We start from the raw sequence: 23,333 nt of genomic DNA on the forward strand, positions 1-23,333 counted from the left end.
CGGCGTGCACTTCTAGCCACACTCCCATTTACAACAGCACACAAGCGCCTGAGTCAGCTCTGCAATGAAAAGACACAGGCATCACATTACACCAGCCCACTTGATTTGAAACCCTGCCAAGGTAGGTGAAAGACCTCATAAATATGCAAAGCAGGAAGTTTTTAGCTGACATATTCATCCAAATCCAAATCCTCTGTGATCGACAGCTGATCACATTCCTAGAACAATGATTTGTTTCTGGAAAGTTTCAGCTCTTGTCGCCAGAATCAAGGCAGGAGCCTATTTTTTTCTTTTTTTACTTTTCTATGTGGAGGGGGCTGATCCACATTGTTGATCTTTACCACTTCCCTGGAAGAGAAGGGTGGGGCGGGGCAGGGGGAGGGGTTTTTACAGCTCACTCCCATGGCCATTTTGTTTGTGGGCAGCATGGTATAATCTTGCCAGTAAGTGAAAACTAAGCTTTGTGCACAATATCCTTATTTCTGACCTCAGGAGCAGGTCAATGAAACACATCAGGGGTAAGGTAAGTCCCAATGCCCTTCTCATTGTCTCTTGTATCTAATAATAAACAATGCCTGGGAGATGCATCAGATATTGTTACATTGTAACAACTTGTCCCCCATCATGACATCACTGCAATCTGATTAAATTGTGGAGGTGTGATTGATTCAGGCTTTATGTAAACAGATCAATCTGCTGGATCGGATTGTAACATGAACAAAGGTTGTGTGCACAGTAGGTGCCTTAGTTTGGTTTTCACATAAAAGCAGGTTTGTGTTTGTATGATATGAGTTTAAAATGGCACACTGCCTTTTTTTCCAGGCTGCAGAAGGGGGGGGGGGGGATAGTGCAGACTGGAGGGACACTGCCCTCCCATCCAATCACAATCCGCCTATTTGCCATTGCAAAGTTGTTAACCCCAGAGTCTTGTGGTTATGCCTCTGCTTCTATAATCTTCTTTGGCTTTTTTTTTTTTTTTCGGTCTTCTTACAAAGCTTGAAGATTGAGGAAGAAAACCTCTGTGTAATCAGACATCATGGAACTAAGTAGGACTTCTTGCCATTTGGAGAGGTTTGCAAAGCCATCTGCTGCTTGGAAATTGTTTGCTAGAACCCAGGTCATCATCCTCTTCTTATATTGTTTTCATAATTCCTTTCTATGGCTTCTCACCGCCTGGCCAAGAGGTGAGTTTATCATGAATTTTAATTCAAGTTCTCTCCCAACTGTTAGTAAAAGTGGGTGGATCTTGTAGGAATATAATATTATTTTTTACAGTATACTTTTTGTAAGTCCCACAATGCAGATTGTTATATTGTGTTTATACACTGCAGCATGTTACTATATTATGTATGTATTCTATTAGTATACAATGTATCTGTATTTTGTATTATCCTTTTATTTATTTTTTAACCTACAAGCTTTGGAAATATTACACAAATGTTTATAAATATCTGTTACATCTTAATATTAAAATATAGGTGATTTTCCAGCCTCCACCATAAAAGAGTACAAAAACGGCAACCTTAATATTTTTAGTTAAATGTATCAACAGATTAATTGTCTGCTTAGCACATCTGTGAATGTACATAGCGTTAAATGATTGGAATCGTTTGTTTCATGCAAAGTGGAAGGAAGGAGGAGACCGTGACACAAGAGGTTTATTATATTCTAAGTTATGGCTGGTACTAAATGGTGGCTGTTCTTATTTGTGAAGATCAACTCCCTCTATGGCGATCACTGGGTGTAGAATGACACTGGAAGGGGATGATATATTGATATATATATATATATATATATATATATATATACTCCCCTCTAGGCCGGATTGTTATTGAGCCGGAGACAATTAAAAATATATTGTAGCCTTTTAATGTCCCTTTTTGTGTCTTTGCACACGGTGGGAGTTTTTTTGTGTGTTTTTTTTTTTTTTAATACATTGATCTGTGTTGGTGGCGCTGTGGTGCTCTTAACCAATTTTATATGTCAGTTACACTAAGAGAAAGGGTAGAGAGGTGGGGCAAGGCTTGATCTGATCTGTGTACATTATGTGCTATAGATATGTCATTGTGTCTGGGTAAGAACCATGCAGCATATAACAAACGTTTTACAATATAATAATTGTATTTTATTTATCTACGGCCTCTAATACAGAACCTGATTTACTCAGCATTTCTGCCCAGACAATGCTGGAACAACAAGAACGATCTGATCCATTTTGTAGGCAGATCACCAGTGTGGGTCGAGTCAGATTGTGTTTTATATATATATATATATATATATATATATTCTGCTATTTCATATCTTACTTATTGTCTTGTTGTACTATAGTTGTAGAAACACATATTGAATATATAATACAATTAAAAAATATAAGGCCCTCTTTAGAAAAAACTTCAGCTGTAAAGTGTTTTTGTAAAAGTTGTCACTTTTTGTTTGACCGTGTAAGTGGCTGTCGATGTAAAAGACAAAAATAGTTTTTTGTTTGGCTTTCTTGAAAAGATACATGGGTTACGTGTCTGACGACCCCTCCCCCACTCAACAGACCAGGCAAGCCGTCAGCTTTCGGAGTTTTTATTTTTTTAATTTTACTTAATAAAAGTTCCACATATCTTATGTAGGGGAGTAAGTACCTAATTCCCTTTTTTATTCGTCATTTTCAGTTATGTAAGAAATATAAATTGTTATGTAGGTTCCCTTTATTTTGAAATTTATTATTTTTTTCCAAAAAATGAAAGCACAATATGGTATATTAAACTGCACAAAAGAATACAGCACTTTTTGTTTTGTACCTTCCCCCTCCCCCTCTGCTGACAAAATGGCTGTTCATTTAATTGGAGTCCTCCTATGTGAGAGTTCTTTACCCGGTGTAATCCTCCGATTAATTTAAGACCTGCAGAGGACTGGAAAGCATTGGTGTTTTGTAGCTTTTGGTAAATTAGATTGCATATTTTTTCAGTAATCACTCACTAATTGAAAATCATTTGTGATTAACTCAAACAAAAGGTGATCACGAGTTCACAAATACGAGCATATATATTGCAATGTATAAAAAAAGCATTTTGCCCACTGCAAGGGTATCCTTTTTGTTTAAATTATTTAATTTAATAATTGCACTATATTCAGAATAAGAAATCTGTAATTTACTGTAATGGCCCTTTTTCTATGTGCAAATTATCGGGCAAATGAGCATTCATGTGTACTCTCGTTTCCGATCATTGCCTTGCATAAACAGGGCAACGATCAGCCGATGAACGAGAAATCACTCGTTCATCGGCTTTTTGTATAGTTTAAGCTGCAAGAAATATTATCGTTGTCGGCAGCGCATCTCCGTGTAAAGAGAGAGACGCGCTGCCAACATGATCGAAATGTATGAGGATGAGCGATCGTGGTAATAAGCGCTCATCCCCATACATAGCACCTTGTGAAAGGAGCAAACTAGCGTCGATCAACGTGGCTGTCTCGTTGATTGGCGCTCATTTACACAGCCCATGTTGGGCCGTGCAAGACCACCCTTAGAAACTTGCATGTAACTTTTTGTCATGTATGGTCTGTTCTTAGGATCTATGGCCTGATTTAAACTAGGTACAAAGGCAAAAACAATTGAAAAAAAAAAGTAAGTTGGATTATTAGGCTATGTGCACGCCTGGCAAAAAATGTGGCTGTGGAAATTTGGCCGTGGATTGCACCCTTTTGCTTTGTAGGGAGTGAAATCCACTGCAAAATCCTGCAACAGGACATTTATTTTTGCATTTTTTTATGCATGTGCCGAAGCAGGTCTCCAATTGTCCAAAATAATTGGTTTGTCTCAATAGGAGCGAACATTATTACACTCAAATGGGGTTATGTACTTCTGATCACATAGGATATGCCATCAATATTTGATCAATGTGGATTCAACACCGGGACCTCCACTAATCACAAAGTCTTTGGGCTTTACCAGACACGGCTACACCTTTAGGCCCCATGCACGCACACGACCGTAAAAATCACCTGTAATTGTGGACTGTAATTATGGTCCGCAATAACGGACCCATTCTTCTATTGATTACAGACACCTTCCCGTATATTTGCGGGAAGGTGGTCAGGCAGTAGAAGTTTACTGCAAATTATGGAACATGACCGTTCTTTTGCTTTTTACGGGCCATGCTCCCATACTTTGTATGGGAGCACGGGCCGAAAATGCAAGTGGCTTTCCGCGGCCGGCCGTGCCCGTAATCGCGGGCCACGATTACGGGCAAGGTCGTGTGCATGGGGCCTTATCCATGCACTGTGAAAGGTCCCGTTGGACTGAAACGTTGCATTGCATTGTTGGGTGAATAAATTCCCCTTATTTTTGAATGTGCTGCCTTATCTCGGTAACTAGCACCAATCGACGATATAGCATGTTGATAGGCGCTCGATTTACATGGAGCAATGGTTGGAATGTATGGAGACGAACTATAGTTAATACTATTGTTCGTCCTCATTAATTTTGCCACATGCCCTATTTACATGAGGAAATGTGCTGCTGACTAGCGAACATTTCTTTGGCCACTTAAAAGATGCGATCAGCCGACGAAAGAGCTCGTTCATCAGCCGATCGCTGCCCTGTTAATCATTGGCCCGTGTAAAAGGGCCTTCAGCTGCAATACCAGTCACAGTGCGTAGACGATGGTGGTGCTGAGTGTGGTAAAAGCCAGAAGGGACGTGGCTCTACACCGAGCACAGCGGTGCCTTCGTTTTTGCAATCGGTGGGGGTTCTATTGATTGGTATGGCACCATTCACATATTGATGGGATATCTTAGGAAATGTTATCAATCATTAGAAGTAAAGAATCGATTTAAATAATTGTTGGATCAGCAGAACTGTCATGTCTTTACCCCCTATATCGGCTCCTTATCAAGCAATGTAAAGTACCCTAGACCTACACATAGTAAAACTCCTGCAATCTAGAAATGGTTACACATGTAGACACAGTATGTAATTATATATTGGTGCCTATGTATGTACCGAAGAACACTCAACCAGATCATTGTTTTTACTTTTGAAATGAGTGTACGTACCGCCAACCTTAAAGGGTTTGTCCAGTCCCTAAAAATGAATGGCCTATCCTCAGGATAGGCCATCAATATCTGATCAGTCAGGGTCCGACAGATAAGGAATGAAGGGTAAGCAACGCTCGTACGAGCGCTGTGGCGCCTTCAAAACAGCTGATTGGCGGGGGTCCTGGGAGTCTGACCCCGACCGATCAGATATCGATGGCCTATCCTGAGGATAGGTCATAAATTTTTAGGTCTGGACAACCCCTTTAAGGAAACCTACCGTAGTAATTTATAAAAGGCGATTTAGTGTACATCTAAATGTGAAAAACTCTTTTTATTATCCGACTTCTATGCTGATATATGAGCGCTTGAGGTTACAGGCTCACAGATTGAGGTTGCAATACGGTGATATTTTTATCCTTCCCCCTTCTGATTTCTGTCAAGTGCAGTTTTGTCATGGAGACATTGTGAGGTGTCCTATCACCATCTATGAAAGCACAACTTCCAGCATAACCTGGCAAATGATCAGCGCATGCTGGGAAAGTGGTAGAACCATAAGTAGAAAATGTAGGTCGGGGAATGGAGGGAATTAAAGACCCGACCCCCAAATTTAGACTACTCTAGTTACTTTCCGCTTCCAGTTTCTCTTCACTTTTAGGCACACGTAACCTCCTGTTTCTTGTAAGCGACTCTAGACAAAACATGGGCAGTGACAGGAGCTTGTCTGCCAGACCCCCTTCAGTCCATGGGACGGTAGCAGCCACCATATTTATGCCCCTGTGTACATCCTGCTAGTCTTAAATATCAGTGAGTGCGTGTGCGTGTACACTGATTTATTTGATTCCATACAAGTTCTCCATAAGGGTATGTTCACACGAGGGCGTCCGTAACGGCTGAAATTACGGGGATGTTTCAGCCTGAAAACATCCCCGTAATTTCAGCCGTAACGGCATGTGCAGGCGCTTGAACGCCGCGTCCATTACGGACGTAATTGGCGCTGCTATTCATTGGAGTCAATGAGTAACGGCTCCAATAACGGCCAAAGAAGTGACAGGTCACTTCTTTGACGCGGGCGTCTATTTACGCGCCGTCATTTGACAGCGGCGCGTAAATTACGCCTCGTGTGAACAGACAAACGTCTGCCCATTGCTTTCAATGGGCAGATGTTTGTCAGCGCTATTGAGGCGCTATTTTTGGACGTAATTCGGGGCAAAAACGTCCGTAATTAGTGCGTGTGAACATACCCTAAGGCTCTGTTCACATCTGCGTTGGGGTCCCGTTCTGACGTTCCACCTGAGGTTTCCGTCAGAACGGGACCCTGAACAGACACAAACTGACACAGACGGAAACCAGAGGTTTCAGTTTGTTTCGTTTGTGCACCGGATACATCGTTTTGCCGGAAACAACAGCGTAGTCGAGAGAATCTCTGCGTGTTGGTTGTTCCATTAGTGCAGTAGAGGGGCCAATTTTGTTTTGTATCAGTCAAAGATTTTAAATGTTGTAGAATCCTCTCTTAGGCACACGAGATAGCCCTTGGCAAAACTAGCAAACTATTTTTCCCGACCGTTAATATGTGTGGCCGCTTACATGTCTGTGGCTATCCCCATGCTGGAACCCCCAGTGATTAGCTTTAATCTCTGGTAAAACCTGGCAGTAAGTATTAAATTTCCCTGCAGCGCTACCTCAGGGAAAATTAAGCATTACATAGTGCCTATTCATATCAATATGTTGTCTGTGTAATGCTGTCCTGCGTTACACAGACAACATATTGATATGAATGGACACTATGAGCGACGCTCTTTGTAGCCACTCTCCAGTCTGGCCAATTGATGGGACTCCGGATAGGCCATCAATATCTCATCGGTCGGGGTCCGACTCCCGCCAATTAGTTTTGAAGGGGCTGCGTTGCTCATGCACGTTCTGCTTCCCCTTCATTTCCTTTGATGCTCGCACTGTGAATCGCCGACACACTTGTAGCGGCGGTGCACAGTATTACAGCCATTCACTGCAATGGGAGAAGCTTGTAATACTGTGAACCGCCGCTACAAGTGTGTCGGCGATTAACAGTGCGCGCAGTAGAGGAAATGAACGGGAAGCATCGTTCGTACAAGCGCTGCGGCCTTCCCTGAGTTCTGGAAAACAGAAAATACGTTTTATAAACCAGACAACCACTTTAGCGTACATTGCAAAGTTTGTAAAAAGAAAAAAAAGAATTTGATTAAAAAATACCAACTTTCATTCTTCTCCCTATATACAGGAATGTCTCATAGTCTAAATATGCCCATAGGCCCCCAATAAGACAATATATTAATTTTAGAGTGGATAGCCTGAGCTAGCAATTTGTTCTATTCTGTTTGCACCTCATGACTAAAATCCATAAAGATCAATTAATTTCCATGTAATCATGAGAGATTGTTCAGGTTCTTATCATTGATCATTTTAAGGGGGTTTTACACGGCGCGATTATCGGGCAGACAAGTGTTACTATAACGCTCATTGCTCATAATTGCCCTGTGATGATCAGCTCATGAATGAGCAAACGCTCGATCATCTGCTGGTCGTATTGTTTAGAAAAAGTTAAATATTATCGTTGTCGGCAGCACATCTCCCTGTGTAGACAAAGAGACGCGCTGCCGACATGATAATAATGGATTGTGACGAGCGATCGGAGTGACGACCGCTCGTCTCCATCCATAGCTCCGTGTGACAGGAGCAAGCGAGCGCCGATCAACAATGTCTCGTTGCTTGGCGCTCGCTGTACTGGCCGAGTGTCAGCCGGTGTAAAAGGGCCTTTACACTGGGTGATCTTGGGGTATGTTCACACAGCAAACGAAAAACAGACGTAAAATACAGAGCTGGTTTCAAGGGAAAACAGCCTCTGATTTTCAGCCGTTTTTTTTTATGCATCAAGCGTTTTATACGACCGTTTTTGGAACGGTTTTTCTATTGAGACAATGAAAACAACTCCAAAACATGCACTTCTTTTTTACGGGGCGTTTTTTTTTTTACACACCACTCTTACAAAAGCCCCGTGGGAACAAAATGCAGTTTCTCCCATTGAAATCAATGGGCAGATGTTTGGAGGCGATACCCTTACGTGGATCTGATCAATAATTGCTTTGTTGAAACCTGCCTTAAAGAGTTAGGGTATGTTCACACGAGGGCGTCTGTAACGGCTGAAATTACGGGGATGTTTCAGCCTGAAAACATCCCCGTAATTTCAGCCGTAACGGCATGTGCAGGCGCTTGAACGCCGCGTCAATTACGGACGTAATTGGCGCTGCTATTCATTGGAGTCAATGAATAACGGCTCCAATTACGGCCAAAGAAGTGACAGGTCACTTCTTTGACGCGGGTGTCTATTTACGCGCCGTCATTTGACAGCGGCGCGTAAATATACGCCTCGTGTGAACAGACAAACGTCTGCCCATTGCTTTCAATGGGCAGATGTTTGTCAACGCTATTGAGGCGCTATTTTCGGACGTAATTCGGGGCAAAAACGCCAGAATTACGTCCGTAATTAGTGCGTGTGAACATACCCTTAGTCGCATCAGGACGACTCCTGTATATATGCCCTATTATTGTGGACCCCACCTGCAGCGTCTTGGGGGTTGGCCCTGCGGCGATCAGCTGATTGCAGTGTCGGCTCTCTTATTAAATGGTTGCCTTTAACCTCTTTTATGAAATTGTGTTTCCCAATTGGTATGGTTACTTGTAAATTAGTCCTCTAAGTGTATTTTAACCCTTTTTTTTTCTGCTTTCTTTCTTGTCCTCAACCTTGCATGTTTTAGTTGAAGAACAAATTGACTTTCTCCTCCTGTTGGCACAGCTGACAATCTTTCCTTGACCCTCCCCCCACAGACCAGAGGGAGGATGGTGGTGAGGGAGACTTTTGCCCAAAAACCCTACAGCAATACATGACTGTATAGCATGCGTCCTGCAGAAATGTTCTTCCCTTGCCGTCATTTCACCAGAGAGCAGAAATGACGTCAGGAAATCATCTGTGTGTATTGCACCATTTAGGCAGACCAATTAAGTTTTTATACTACGCCGCAGTTCTTAGCATACTAGACTGTTAGCGTTAAATGTCCATAGTTATCCTGGTCCTTTAGGCTGAATATATAGGTAACCTGTAAAAGTTGTAGAATATTGGGGGACGGCATACACCTCTTCTTTCATCATGTTCATCTAAAACTTGCAGCCTATTATTGTGGTTGGAAGAGGAAGCATACACCGCCTGCAAAGAGCTAAAAGGGACCGTTTCCATCACGTTTTCCTATATGGTCAATAGTTCTCCTCTTGTTCTAGCAAATACACTGCGTCATTATATCTGAGAATGACCGCAATATGTCATCATGTATATAGGGCCTGTCAAACTATTATTACAACCAAATGTTGCTACTGGACACGAGATTTTTCAGCCTGTAATTCATCTCTGATCGCCATTTTGAGGGATTGTAAGAGATTAGAAAAACATGGCTGCTTTCTTGCAGAAACAGTGCCACCTTGTCCATAGGCTGTATGTGGCATTGCAACTCGGTAATAATAGACCACACCGTCCATGGACAAAAGTGGTGCTGTTTCTAAAAAAAAAATAACCAACCAACAAAAAAACAGCCATGTTTTTATAATTTCATTCCCCTTTAAGGCCTTCTTTACACAAGGGTTATTCAGATCCATTTTTAGGACCATTTTCAAAAACAGAAATGGATCCCATCAAAGGGAACAGAGACAACCTTCCCGCATGTTATACGTGTACACCAGTAATGTCTTATTTTTGCCTCTATTGGTGTTTGTTTCTGCTTTTTTTTTTTTTTTTAAAAAACAACTAAATAAAATAATTATTGGGTAAGATTTATTATTATTGTCACGTTGTAGGAACAGTGCGCCAGATTCATCAACCGGGTGCACGTCCTGTTATTAAATCTGTGGTAGTGGGGGAAAACGATAGGTTGGACTAAATCCTAGTAATTGAATCAATCTCTGAGCCTCAACCACTTTTTCAGACTCATTTTCATATATAGGAATAAGTGGCACAAGGGCTTTATAAATATTGTCCATAATGAAATATTTTTTTTATGTCAATAACCTGGCATTGAAAGTCCTTAGGGCTCATTCAGACGAGCATACGTGTAGTCCGAGTGACGGCCGTTAAAACAACGGCCGTCACGCGGACTCATGTATTTCGATGGGGCCGTTCACACGACTGTTACAATGGAGCGTGTGTAGGGTTCGTGAAAAAATAGGACATGTCCTATTTTTTTGCTCTTCACGTATCCCTCCATAGACTCTAGTCTATGAGGGATGCGTGATAACGCGTCCCGCACGGGTGCACCACAGATGTACCTCGGGCGTGAAAAACGACTGTTTTGCACGTCCGAGGTTGGCTACGTTCGTGTGAATTTATCGTTAGTTCTCAGGGGCCTAAAACGCTGTGGATTTTCTGCAACGGATTAATGTGCGGAAAATCTGCAGTGTTGATTTCAACAAATCTTATCCCCACACTGCTGCTAAAATCTGCACATAATTCATGTGGAAATCCAGCTTGCGGTGCGACTTCATATTCCGCAGCATATCTATTTATGCTGCAGATTCTGAGCACAGATGCGGTGTTTTATTTTTACCCATAGACTATGGGGTTGTTGTGGTTTTTACAGCATTTTCGCTTTGATTCTGCGGTTAAAACCATAGTAATTCTGCAGCTACATATAAAGTTTTCTACAATCAATGCTTCACACTAAGGGAATGTTCGCACGGGCTATTTTCAGCCGTTTTTTGGGCTGTAAACGTAAAAATCGGAAGCAGAACGCCTACAAAGATCTGCCCATTGATTTCAATGGGAAATACAGCGTTCTGTTCCGACAGGGCATTTTTTTTTTTACGCCTCGTTTTCAAAAAACGGCGCGTAAAGACACCCTGTAAAAAGAACTGCATGTCAATTCTTGAGCCGCTTTTCATTGACTCCATAGAAAAACCGCTCGAAAAACGCTGGTTTGATTTAAAAACGGCTGAAAATCAGGAGCGGTTTTCCCTTGAAAACAGCTCCAATATTATCAGACGTATTTTGTTAACCGTGTGAACATAACCTAAATCCGCAGAAAATCTGCAACTAAAATGCACTGTTTGCTGCGGATTTCTGTGACTGATTTGCCTGTGGATTTATGAGATTCCGCTGTGAATTTTCCATTGCAGAAAATCTGTGGCATATATGGCCTGTAGGAACGTACCCTGACAGTAGAGATGGGGCGATTGTGGGAGTTCCCCAGTAGGGGGGTAGCCCCATGGTAAAAAGGAGACCCTCAGCAGAGACAAAATTTAGGGACTTGATCTAGAAGTGCCGGCAGCATTTAGATTAGGATTGTAGGGTTGCCTGAAGCCATTGATTTATTTACAGAATCCGCGCCTAAATCCACATCAGATCCCTAAAGTTTGAACAAAGCCTAAGGCCCCATGCACACAAATGTATTTTTGCGGCCGCAATTCCCCCCGCAAATCTGTGGGTCAATTGCGGCCCCATGCATTTCAATGGGCCCATGCACACGACCGTGGTTTCTGCGGTCCGTACATGGCCCAGGAGCCTGGACCGCAGAAAGAACGGACTTGTTTTATTATGGCCGTGTTTTGCGGTCCAGGCTCATAGAAATTAATGCACGCGGCCATGTGCACGGCACACGATTAGCGGGTGACACTCCGCGGCCTTTCGACCAGAAAATCACGGCCGTGCACATGGCTACAGTCGTGTGCATGAGGCCTAACTGTACATCTGGAAGGAAAGGTGACCACACCGTAAATGTATTTACTGTTTATTGGCGTAGAACTATTAACATGTTCTATGCAGGACTGGACTGTCCAAAGATTGTGTTAGGAAATTGTTTACATAGCAATTTGTTAATATACAATTTTTATTATTTTTTAATTCTTCACTTTAACAATCGGTTCATTTTTATAATCTGCATGGAATTTTAATACGTCTGTGCTTGCCCTGCCGGAGCCCTTTGTAGAATAGTCTGCTGTTTCGGGTAGTCTGTATATTCTTGCACTACAGATACAGGAATTCGTGATGTGCTGGCCATGACAGTCTGTGTCTGCATTACAACAGATCCGTATTGGTACCGTTTTTAGCCCATAGAAGTCAATAGGTTGAATTTAAAAATGCATGTTCCGTTTTTGCATAGTTCATATGTGCATACTCGTTCTTTCTTTTTAACATCCGTATTACAGCAACATTACAAAAAAAAGTTGTTAATCCTTTTTCAACAAATGCAGACCAAAAAAAGAAGACAATACGGAAACAAATTGTAAAACAAAAACGATATGAACCCTTAGGCCCTGTTCACACAGTGCAGATTTGCAGAAGATTTTGCATGTATTCTTTAAGCTAAAACCAGAAATAGAACCTAAACGAAAGAAATCTATAAAGGAAGGCCCTACAGTGTGTCTCCTCCTAAATCCAATTTTGGTTTTGACTTAAAAAAATGCATGCAAATCTGCACTTTGTGAACAAGGCCCAAGGCTACAGTTACATGCAGTGTCTTGCGACTTGATCTCATGTGAGACATTGTTGGATTTTATGTTGCATATTAGTACCATACAGGTTGTTTGTTTTTCAAATCGAGCCATTGACGGCATCCATAATCAGTTTATTTCAGATTTTTATTGTACTGGCTATTTACACAATAAAAGTTTTATTTGGCAAAGTTATCAGAATGTAAATATGAAGCTGCTTTTTTACCCCCAGAGGGAAACACTTGCTTGTTGCTTTTTCATGAAGTTGTTGACATAAGAGATCAGGCTGGACTTCCTCCTGCTTGCCTGACACTGGAATGAGGCAAGTATCAGCTGCAGTTACATAAATTGCCTTAAGAGGGCAGTCTAATCAGAAGAAGAAATACAGAATAAAGGAACTCGAATATCTATTTCAACTATGGATATATTTCACTCTATTCAGCAAAAAAAAATAAAAAAAAGTCCTTTGTATCCCTGCACACAGCAAGGCATGTTCTCAGAACTTTTGGCCCTAAACATACAGCTCCTATATGGACCTTTAATACAGTAAAATCTGTAGCTGATCAGCGCCGGATTATCCGATGTTCCTTATTTAAAATTGTGGCAAAATGTAATACTATTCTGTATTCTAATCCGATGAGCTTCGTAATGTATTACCTCTGATCCGTTTTGTTCTTCTGGTCTGGTGAGATTTCAGAATATTATAATATCTGGCATTGGATAAAAAAATAAGCGCAGGAAAGCCTGTAATCTGCTGGATGGTCCCAGACTGATTCTGCAGTGGAGATTGATGGGAAGCCCAGTGGCTTTTCTCATTCTCCGAGCACGGCAGTCTTGGGCTGCGTGCACAAGTTGTATATAAAATATGCACCCAAACCACAGGAAAATCGCACATAATTGTGCGTTTCTTTACGTTTTAATGTGGAAATGGTGCATTTTCGTGCTGCTAATTTTGGTTTGTTTTTCCTCAACTAGGCAGATACAATTCGCAAGCGGAAATGTAAGATAAATTGATATGCTGCAGATTTTAAAATACGCACCGTAGGTAAATTTACGTGCCGAACAAAACCTGCAGCGTGTACATGAGATTTCCCGAAATCTCATTTACTTTGCTGGTACTGTATTACGCTGCAGATTTTCTGCACGTAAATACGTGCGGCAAAACTTCACATAATATGCATCGTGTGCAGTGAGCCTTAGGCCTTGTTCACACGAACGTGTATTACGTCCGTGCTATGCGCGGTAAAATCACGCGCGTCGCACGGACCTATGTTAGTGAATGGGGCCGTTCAGACAGTCCGTGATTTTCACGCAGCGTACGTGCGCTGCGTAAAACTCACTACATGTCCTATACTTGGCAGTTTTTCACGTATATCACGCACCTATTGAAGTCAATGGGTGCGTGAAAATCCCGCACGGCACACGGAAGCACTTCCAGTGTGCCGCGCGTGATTCGCCCTAGAGTAGTAAAAGAAATGACTGAAACAAGAAAAGCACCTCCTGCTTTTATGTTTGTAAACATAAAAACAGAGTGTCATCACGCTGCCATATGCGCGGAAATCACGCAGGCACGCACTACATACCGATGCCACACGGAACTTTTGCGTGCGCAAAACGCAGCATTTTTTTACGCGCGCAAAACTGACATGTTCGTGTAAATAAGGCCTTAATCTTTGTTCACACAGTGCAGATTTTGCATGCACTTTTTTTTAAAGCCAAAACCAAAATTGTATCTAGGAAAGAAAATACTTTTAGGCATCATTTACACGAGCGTAATATACGCGCGTGCTTTTCACGAGTGTCGTACGGACCTATGTTAGTCTATGGGGCTGTGCAGACAGTGGATGAATTTTGCGCAGCGTGAGTGCGTTGCGTAAAACTCACGACATGTCCTTTCTTTGTGCGCTGTTCGCGCATCACGTACCCATTGAAGTCAATGGGTGCGTGAAAACCACGCATGCCGCACGGAAGTACTTCAGTGTGATTCGCGCAACAGCTGTCAAACTCTGAATGTAAACAGAAAAGCACCACGTGCTTTTCTGTTTACAAACATCCAAACGGAGTGTTATAATTATGGCAGCTGCGCGAAAATCACGCAGCCGTGCATCATACACTGATGACACACGGAGCTGTTAAGTGCCTTTTGCGCACGCAAAACGCAGCGTTTTTTGCGTGCGCAAAACGCACACGCTCGTGTAAATCAGGCCTTTAAGGCTTTCCTTTTTATATATTTCTTCTGTTTAAGTTCCATTCTTGAATTTTGGTAAAAAAAAAAAACTACATGCAAAACCTGCATCAAATCTGCACTGTGTGTACAAGAAGGCATAAAGATTTGTTTTTTCCAAGTATTTGTCCAATTTTACTCACCTATCCATTTAAAGAGACTGTCTGAAATTCGAAAATGTAAAGGATTAGGTCTGTTTTTTATTTTTCTCAAATCTCCTGCAACCCGTTTATTCAGGTCCTATCATGTGTGCTGTCAGTCCCAGCACTTGATGCACAATGGGAAGAATATCACCGACACCACTGGGGGAAAATTTTTGTCCAGTGCCAATTCAGATTAATGTGGCATTCCAGCCTATCTACAGGATAGTTGATCGGTGGGGGTCCGACCACTGCGCTCGTCTGTTTCCGTCAGACCCATAGACTTTTAATGGATAGCCGCCACGCTTTAAAGGCGCCCGATTAGAACTCTTCATAGCCATTGTCCTGCGGGGGGGGGTCCCGTGTTCTGGTGATCGGTGGAGGTCCTAAAGGCCTGAAAATGCTGTAGGCTGGAATAACCCTTTAATGATGTTGATTGCTTCTAATCTGTCCCAACAGTTCTCCAGTACCACTTAATAAGTTTCAATGGGACATATGGAAAGGGGTTGCCTATTTGGAGATGAACTGCCACCATGAAATGAATGAGTACTCTAACTATTTTAAAGGGTAACTAAACAATCAACAAATTTTTGACATATTGTAGTGACATGTCAGGAGTTTTGATTGGTGGTGGTCCGAGCACTGAGAACCCCACCATTTGCTAAAACGAAGCGGCAGAAGTGCTTGTGTGAGCGCTGAGCCGCTGTTTCTGTTCGCCTTTTTCTGGAAATCGATGTAGTGGTGTACGGACTTAAAGGAACAGTGTCACGAAAAAAAATTTTTTTACATCAGTTTGATTTTAGTGTTTTATTAAAAACTTTTATATTTATTTGTGTGTTTGTGTTTTACTTTTTTTTTTTTTTTCACTTTTTCTTCTCTATGGGGGCTGCCATTTTTTTTTCCATTTCTGTATGTGTCGATTAACGACACATACAGACATGGAATACGGCAGCTCCAGTCCCATAGTGAATCCGAACAGGGCCCGTTCCATCCACTATGGTGTACGCCGTCTGTGTGGGAACGGCGCATGCGCCGCTCCCACACAGTCCAAGTTGAACTGTGCGCCGTCCGGCGCCATTTTCCTGTAGACCGGAAGTCGCGGCCGGACAGTAAGATTACTACTTCCGGTCGCGGCTTACGGACTTGTGCACTTGGAGCGGGAGGTAGCAGACGGAGCGGACGGACCGGAGGGAGCAGCGGCGGCAGGAGCAGGTAAGTTAGGTCTGTGTATGTACGTGTTTTACTGTGTGTTTACTACTGTATGTAAACCTACTACACTGTGTGTTAGCTCAAAAAATGGCGACACACAGTGTAGGAGGTTTGACCGTTCAATCCCCTCGTTTCTCCTGGCACTAGCCAGGATAAAGGAGGGGGGGATTCTCAGAGCTCACTAGAGCGAGTGAGTTTTTTCCAATTTTGGGAATTGCTCCATCTAGTGACCAGTGCTGGGAAATATGATAAATTAGAATCTAATTTATAATATTTCCTGACTCGTGAAAAAAATTAGAACAATGTTTAATCACCTATACACTAATTGTTTAACTAAAAAAAAAAAAAAATTTTTTTTCTAGCGTCACATTCCCTTTAATAGAAAGTCTATAAGCCCGTCCACTGCTACATCGGCTTTCTCGTGCAACTTTCAATTCCGCAGTATGTCCATTTATACTGCGGGTTCTGGACGGAGAAGCTGCGGGTTCGGCTCGTAGACTTGGATGGGAAGCAGAAATTCTGCAACTGATCTGTTTTGTTGTGGGGTTTTTACAGCGGATACGCAGTAAAGACCGATGGAAATCCGCAGGTGATACTGCTGCGGAAAAACCGCAGCATTCCTGCAGCATAAATGCACTATTTAGGGATTGTCCATACACAACGGAATTGCTGCAGAAAACTTCTGCTGCGATTCCGTTGAAAGTCAAAGGCAGAAAATGGTGCGGAAATTGCCGCGTTTTTCTCAACGTTAGGAGATGGAGACGTCTCCTCTGAAAAACGCAGCAATTCTGGGGACTTTCCGCAGCAGGAATTGACATGCTGTGGTCCGAAAAATACGCACCGCAGGTCAATTTAGGCAGGGAAATTTTACACAGCATGTGGATGAGATTTGTTAAACCTCATCCACTATGCTGCTACTGTATTCTGCAGCGGTTATGGATAGGTGATAATGATCGACTCTGGGAATACCCCTTTAACATGTCTTTTTTTTTTAGTAAATACTTGTATTTCTCCTGAGATAACAATTCTGGAACGTATTTTCTTATAACTCTGCGTTGTGCCATCCCCCTGTTATTCCTCCTAGGAATGTAACCATAAAGTGACAACTGAGCATTATCATTCCCTTTGTGTCGTGTCCCTACACAGTCTCACTCTGTCAGCATTGATTGGACATAGTCTGTGTAGGGACACCCCCCCCCCCCTCCCTCAACTGGTAACATCCAGCAGTCAATTTATTCATACATTTACAGGAGAAACAACAGAGGAATGGCACAATGTAGAGTTCTAAGAAAATCTGCTCTAGAATTATTATTTTATTGTGAAAACATTTATTTACTAAACCAGATGTGTCAGGAGAGGTGATCGCTCCTCTGAGGGTATGTTCACACGGCAAACGAAAAACGGCCGTAAAATAGAGCGGTTTTCAAGGCGTGTTTTTTTTAATGCATCAAGCGTTTTTTGATGCGTTTTTTACGGCTGTTTTTGGAGCTGTTTTTCTATTGAGACAATGAAAACTGCTCCAAAAATGGCTCAAGAAGTGACATGCACTTCTTTTTTACCTTTTTGTTTTGAGGTGAGAAAACAGCATTCAGATGTTCGCTGTTAATAAATGGAAGAATATAAATATTTCCATCCATACAGTGAATTTTATGTCTTTTATTTTTTAAGGCATGGTTCAAAAGAACGGAATGCATTACCTTTTCTATCCTTAGGTCTTAATATCAGAAATGCACTTAAAGCATTTTTATTTCACTTTTGGTTCCTGTTTTAACTTTTATAACAACTTTTCTCTTCTGCGTTCCAGCATTCATAACATTTTTTTGGTATGCCGACAATAGCATTTAATTTATATAAAAAAATATTTTTTTGCCAAAAATGCAGAAAAGAAAATTTGCTGCCGCTTCTATATATTAATTGTTTTCTTACAGCATATACCATTCATTATAATTGATGCTATAAGTTTATTTTGCAGGTTGCTACAGTCATGACTATATAAAATACGTGTATCTCATTTTATGTCTTGGGATTTTAATAAAGTTATTTTATTGTAACAAATGCGGGTGTGTGTTTTTTAATCCAATAGGGGGACTTTTTATGATGTTAACTATAATGTACTGGCATATATCTATATTAATAGTAAATTCCCTGTTGTTAGGACCTACTTAGGCATGCTCTAACAACTGCCTGTGCACTAAGTACGGGCCTAGATCCTAAGCCTGTGTGCCAAGTACGGGCCTAGATCCTAAGCCTGTGTGCCAAGTACGGGCCTAGATCCTAAGCCTGTGTGCCAAGTACGGGCCTAGATCCTAAGCCTGTGTGCCAAGTACGGGCCTAGATCCTAAGCCTGTGTGCCAAGTACGGGCCTAGATCCTAAGCCTGTGTGCCAAGTACGGGCCTAGATCCTAAGCCTGTGTGCCAAGTACGGGCCTAGATCCTAAGCCTGTGTGCCAAGTACGGGCCTAGATCCTAAGCCTGTGTGCCAAGTACGGGCCTAGATCCTAAGCCTGTGTGCCAAGTACGGGCCTTGATCCTCTCACAGCCACGCATCATATGCTGATGACACACGGACCTTTTGCGTGCGCAAAATGCAGCGTTTTTTGCGTGTGCAAAACGGACACGCTCGTGTGAATCCAGCGTAAGGGTATATTCACACTGCCTATTTTTGGCCGTTTTTCGGGCCGTAAACGCCCGAAAAATGGTTGAAAAATCGGAAGCAGAACGCCCCCAAACATCTGCCCATTGATTTCAATGGGAAAATGGCGTTCTGTTCCGACGGAGTGTTTTTCACGCGTAAGAAAACGGCCGCGAAAAAGAAGTGCAGGACACTTCTTGGGATGTTTTTGGAATCGTTTTCCATAGACTCTATTGAAAAAAACTCAAAAAATGGCCGTGTAAAACGCAGCGAAAATCGCAAGTGGCACAAAAAACTTCTGAAAATCAGGAACTGTTTTCTCTTGAAAACAGCTCCATATTTTGAGACGTTTTGGCTCTGCGTGTGAACATACCCTTAGTTCACACAGGGCAGGTACGCTGCGTAAAGGTAAACCGCGTATCCGCCCTGTTGGCCACAGGGAATTCCGGGCAAAAAACCATACCAAATTGTTGTCGTTTTTCGCCTGGAATGTCCGCTGCGGCAAACTGCAGCATTAGCCGGCCTGCTGGGACGACGTTTCATCCCAGGAGACCGCTGCAGCCTGTGATAGGCTGCAGTGGTCACATGGGATGAAACGTCATCCCAGGAGGCCAGTTTGCAGAAAGTCTGAGGTAAGTATAAGGTGTTTTTTGTTTGTTTTTCTAAGTTGGGATTTCTGCCGCCGCAAAAGTCGCAACACTTGACTGGTTTTTTTTTTGTTGCAGGTGTTAGATCCCCATTGACTTCAATGGGGAAAACCCGCAACAAAATACTGGAGATTCCGCAACAACAATTGACATGCTGTGGCTTAAAAAAAACGCATATCACGTACGCAGCGTTTCTTGAAATCTCATCCACTCCTCTACTACTGTATTATGCTGAAGATTTTCCCCTACGAAATACGTTGCGGAAAATCCGCAGTATTTACACCACGTGTGGACTGGCCCCAAGGGTGGATTCACACGCTGCAAATTTTGTGGCAGAAATTTCTAATCTGAACGGGAGTTGTTTCTGCCGCAGGTGCATGGATTTCTGCAAACCCCATTCAAAGGAACGGAACTGATTTTCAGTCGCATAAATTTCTGCAACAAAATCTGCTGCGTGTGACTGCACCCTTACAAAAACATCTCTTGTTCTAAAGAACCTGTCCTGCATTACACAGACAACCCATTGATGTGAATGGGCACTGTGTAATGTTTCATTTCACCTGTGGAGGCGCTGCGGGAAAATTGAACACTCTGGGTGGTTTGACATTTTGAAAACCCTGTATAAGCTGTTTATGGTAAGAAAAAAAAAAAAAAAATGGGCACGTACTCCTCTCACATTTCCTGCTGATGGTTTACTTGGCCTCGATGATGACATGTTGTACTCAAAACATGCCCGCAGCTCCCAGTCACTGGCCGCAGAGGAGATATTGGTACGAACGAAATGTCACCATTGCGACCAGTGATTTGGCTGTTGTAGTCACATGTCGACTACGACTCTCATTGCTGTGGCCAAGTAAACAAAGATAAACCGTCAATGTGAAAGGTGAGTATGTGCGCGTATGCAGCTTATACTGGGGTTTTTAAAATGTAAAAACTCCTTTAACACCTACCTCCACTTGTAATCTCTGCCCTCACCTCGGGCATGGAGAGACGCTCCTGCGCGCTGGGTAGTACAGTTGCCGTGGCAATCGTACGACGCTCAGAGATTATTGCGCACGGGTCCCATTAACTCTAATTGTACACATGCGCAATGATTTCCGGGTGTCCTATGGCTGCCACAGCAACTGTACCCCCCCCCCCCATGTTGGGGTGGGAGATCACAAATGGAGGTGCGCATTAAAGTTTTGTAACCTTTGAATAACTGGTAATATTGTAAAATGCGCTGCACATTATTGAAGTGAATATGAGGTAATTATATACAGTGAAGGAAATAAGTATTTGATCCCTTGCTGATTTTGTAAGTTTGCCCACTGTCAAAGTCATGAACAGTCTAGAATTTTTAGGCTAGGTTAATTTTACCAGTGAGAGATAGATTATATAAAAAAAAAAAACAGAAAACCACATTGTCAAAATTATATATATTTATTTGCATTGTGCACAGAGAAATAAGTATTTGATCCCCTACCAACCATTAAGAGTTCAGCCTCCTCCAGACCAGTTACACGCTCCAAATCAACTTGGTGCCTGCATTAAAGACAGCTGTCTTACATGGTCACCTGTATAAAAGACTCCTGTCCACAGACTCAATTAATCAGTCTGACTCTAACCTCTACAACATGGGCAAGACCAAAGAGCTTTCTAAGGATGTCAGGGACAAGATCATAGACCTGCACAAGGCTGGAATGGGCTACAAAACCATAAGTAAGACGCTAGGGTGAGAAGGAGACAACTGTTGGTGCAATAGTAAGAAAATGGAAGACATACAAAATGACTGTCAATCGACATCGATCTGGGGCTCCATGCAAAATCTCACCTCGTGGGGTATCCTTGATCCTGAGGAAGGTGAGAGCTCAGCCAAAAACTACACGGGGGGAACTTGTTAATGATCTCAAGGCAGCTGGGACCACAGTCACCAAGAAAACCATTGGTAACACATTACGCCGTAATGGATTAAAATCCTGCAGTGCCCGCAAGGTCCCCCTGCTCAAGAAGGCACATGTACAGGCCCGTCTGAAGTTTGCAAATGAACATCTGGATGACTCTGAGAGTGATTGGGAGAAGGTGCTGTGGTCAGATGAGACTAAAATTGAGTTATTTGGCATTAACTCAACTCGCCGTGTTTGGAGGAAGAGAAATGCTGCCTATGACCCAAAGAACACCGTCCCCACTGTCAAGCATGGAGGTGGAAACATTATGTTTTGGGGGTGTTTCTCTGCTAAGGGCACAGGACTACTTCACCGCATCAATGGGAGAATGGATGGAGCCATGTACCGTCAAATCCTGAGTGACAACCTCCTTCCCTCCACCAGGACATTAAAAATGGCTCGTGGCTGAGTCTTCCAGCACGACAATGACCCGAAACATACAGCCAAGGCAACAAAGGAGTGGCTCAAAAAGAAGCACATTAAGGTCATGGAGTGGCCTAGCCAGTCTCTAGACCTTAATCCCATCGAAAACTTATGGAGGGAGCTGAAGATCCGAGTTGCCAAGCGACAGCCTCGAAATCTTAATGATTTACAGATGATCTGCAAAGAGGAGTGGGCCAAAATTCCATCTAACATGTGTGCAAACCTCATCATTAACTACAAAAAACGTCTGACTGCTGTGCTTGCCAACAAGGGTTTTGCCACCAAGTATTAAGTCTTGTTTGCCAAAGGGATCAAATACTTATTTCTCTGTGCACAATGCAAATAAACATATACAATTTTGACTATGTGATTTTCTGTTTTGTTTTTTTTTTATATAATCTATCTCTCACTGGTAAAATTAACCTGGCCTAAAAATTCTAGACTGTTCATGTCTTTGACAGTGGGCAAACTTACAAAATCAGCAAGGGATCAAATACTTATTTCCTTCACTGTATTGCATCTTCTGAAAAGATGCCAAAAACCTCCTATCCATAGATGTGAATGGCAAATCTACCAAATTATACAGCGGTACAGAAGATAAGATGGTGTATGGACATATCGCTGTGCAACCACGTAGGTTTGCCAGTCAGAAGTTTAGGGAAACTGTGGGAGCTGTAATGGCAGCCGTATTGGTTGGCACCCAACTTTTCACACTGCTTAAAGAGGTATTCCCATAATGGACAAATATCACCTCTCCACAGGATATGTGATAACTGTCTGATCGCTGAGAACGGGGGTCCCAATGTCCCTATTCCTACTCGCTGCTGAAGTGCAGTAAGGAGGACATTGAATGGAGCTGCGGTCAAGCATGCCCACGGCCGCTCTAATTAGTCTATGGAAATGATGGAAACAGGCGAGTACAGCGCTCAACAGTTTGTCAGTCCCATAGACATGGAATGGAACCTTAGGGTATGTGCACTCGATAACGTCAATTACGTCTGAGATTACTGAGCTGTTTTCAGGAGAAACCCGCTCCGTAATTTCAGACGTAATTGCTCGTACTCACGTTTTGCGGGGCGTCTTTTACGGACGTAATTTGGAGCTGTTCTTCATTGGAGTCAATGAAAAACAGCTCCAATTACGTCCCAAGAAGTGTCCTGCACTTCTTTTGACGAGGCTGTTATTTTATGCGCCGTCTTTTGACAGCGACGCGTAAAATGACAGGTCGTCGGCACAGTACATCGGCAAACCCATTGAAAGTAATGGGCAGATGTTTGCCGACGTATTGGAGCCGTGTTTTCAGGCGTAATTCGTGGCGTAAGACGCCTCCATTACGTCTGACAATAGGTCGTGTGAACACAGCCTAAAGGTACTTTTACATGGCACAACCTGGGCCGTGTAAACGAGCGCCGATCAGCGAGGCAGCACGTTGATCAGCGCTCGTTTGCTTCTGTTACAAGTTAGCTATGTATGGGGATGAGCACTCGTTGTCCCCATACATTATTATCATGTTGGCAGCGCGTCTCCCGGTTTATACTGGGAGATGCGCTGCCGACAACGATAATATTTTCAGTATTTAAAATGATACGATCCGTAGATGAACGA

The 23,333-nt window shown here is 42.6% G+C and overlaps 1 protein-coding gene across 1 annotated transcript in view; it reads left to right on the forward strand.

Moving 5' to 3' along the window:
- The first annotated feature begins 976 nt into the window (after positions 1–976).
- Positions 977–23,333, forward strand: part of EPC1 (enhancer of polycomb 1) — an 89,389-nt gene continuing 67,032 nt past the window's right edge. Inside the window, exon 1 of the mRNA XM_075827475.1 lies at positions 977–1,184. The gene's annotated coding sequence lies outside the window, so the exon portion shown is untranslated. The remainder of the gene's footprint in view (positions 1,185–23,333) is intronic.

The sequence above is a fragment of the Rhinoderma darwinii genome, chromosome 5, assembly GCF_050947455.1.
Source record: "Rhinoderma darwinii isolate aRhiDar2 chromosome 5, aRhiDar2.hap1, whole genome shotgun sequence".
Taxonomy (NCBI): domain Eukaryota; kingdom Metazoa; phylum Chordata; class Amphibia; order Anura; family Rhinodermatidae; genus Rhinoderma; species Rhinoderma darwinii.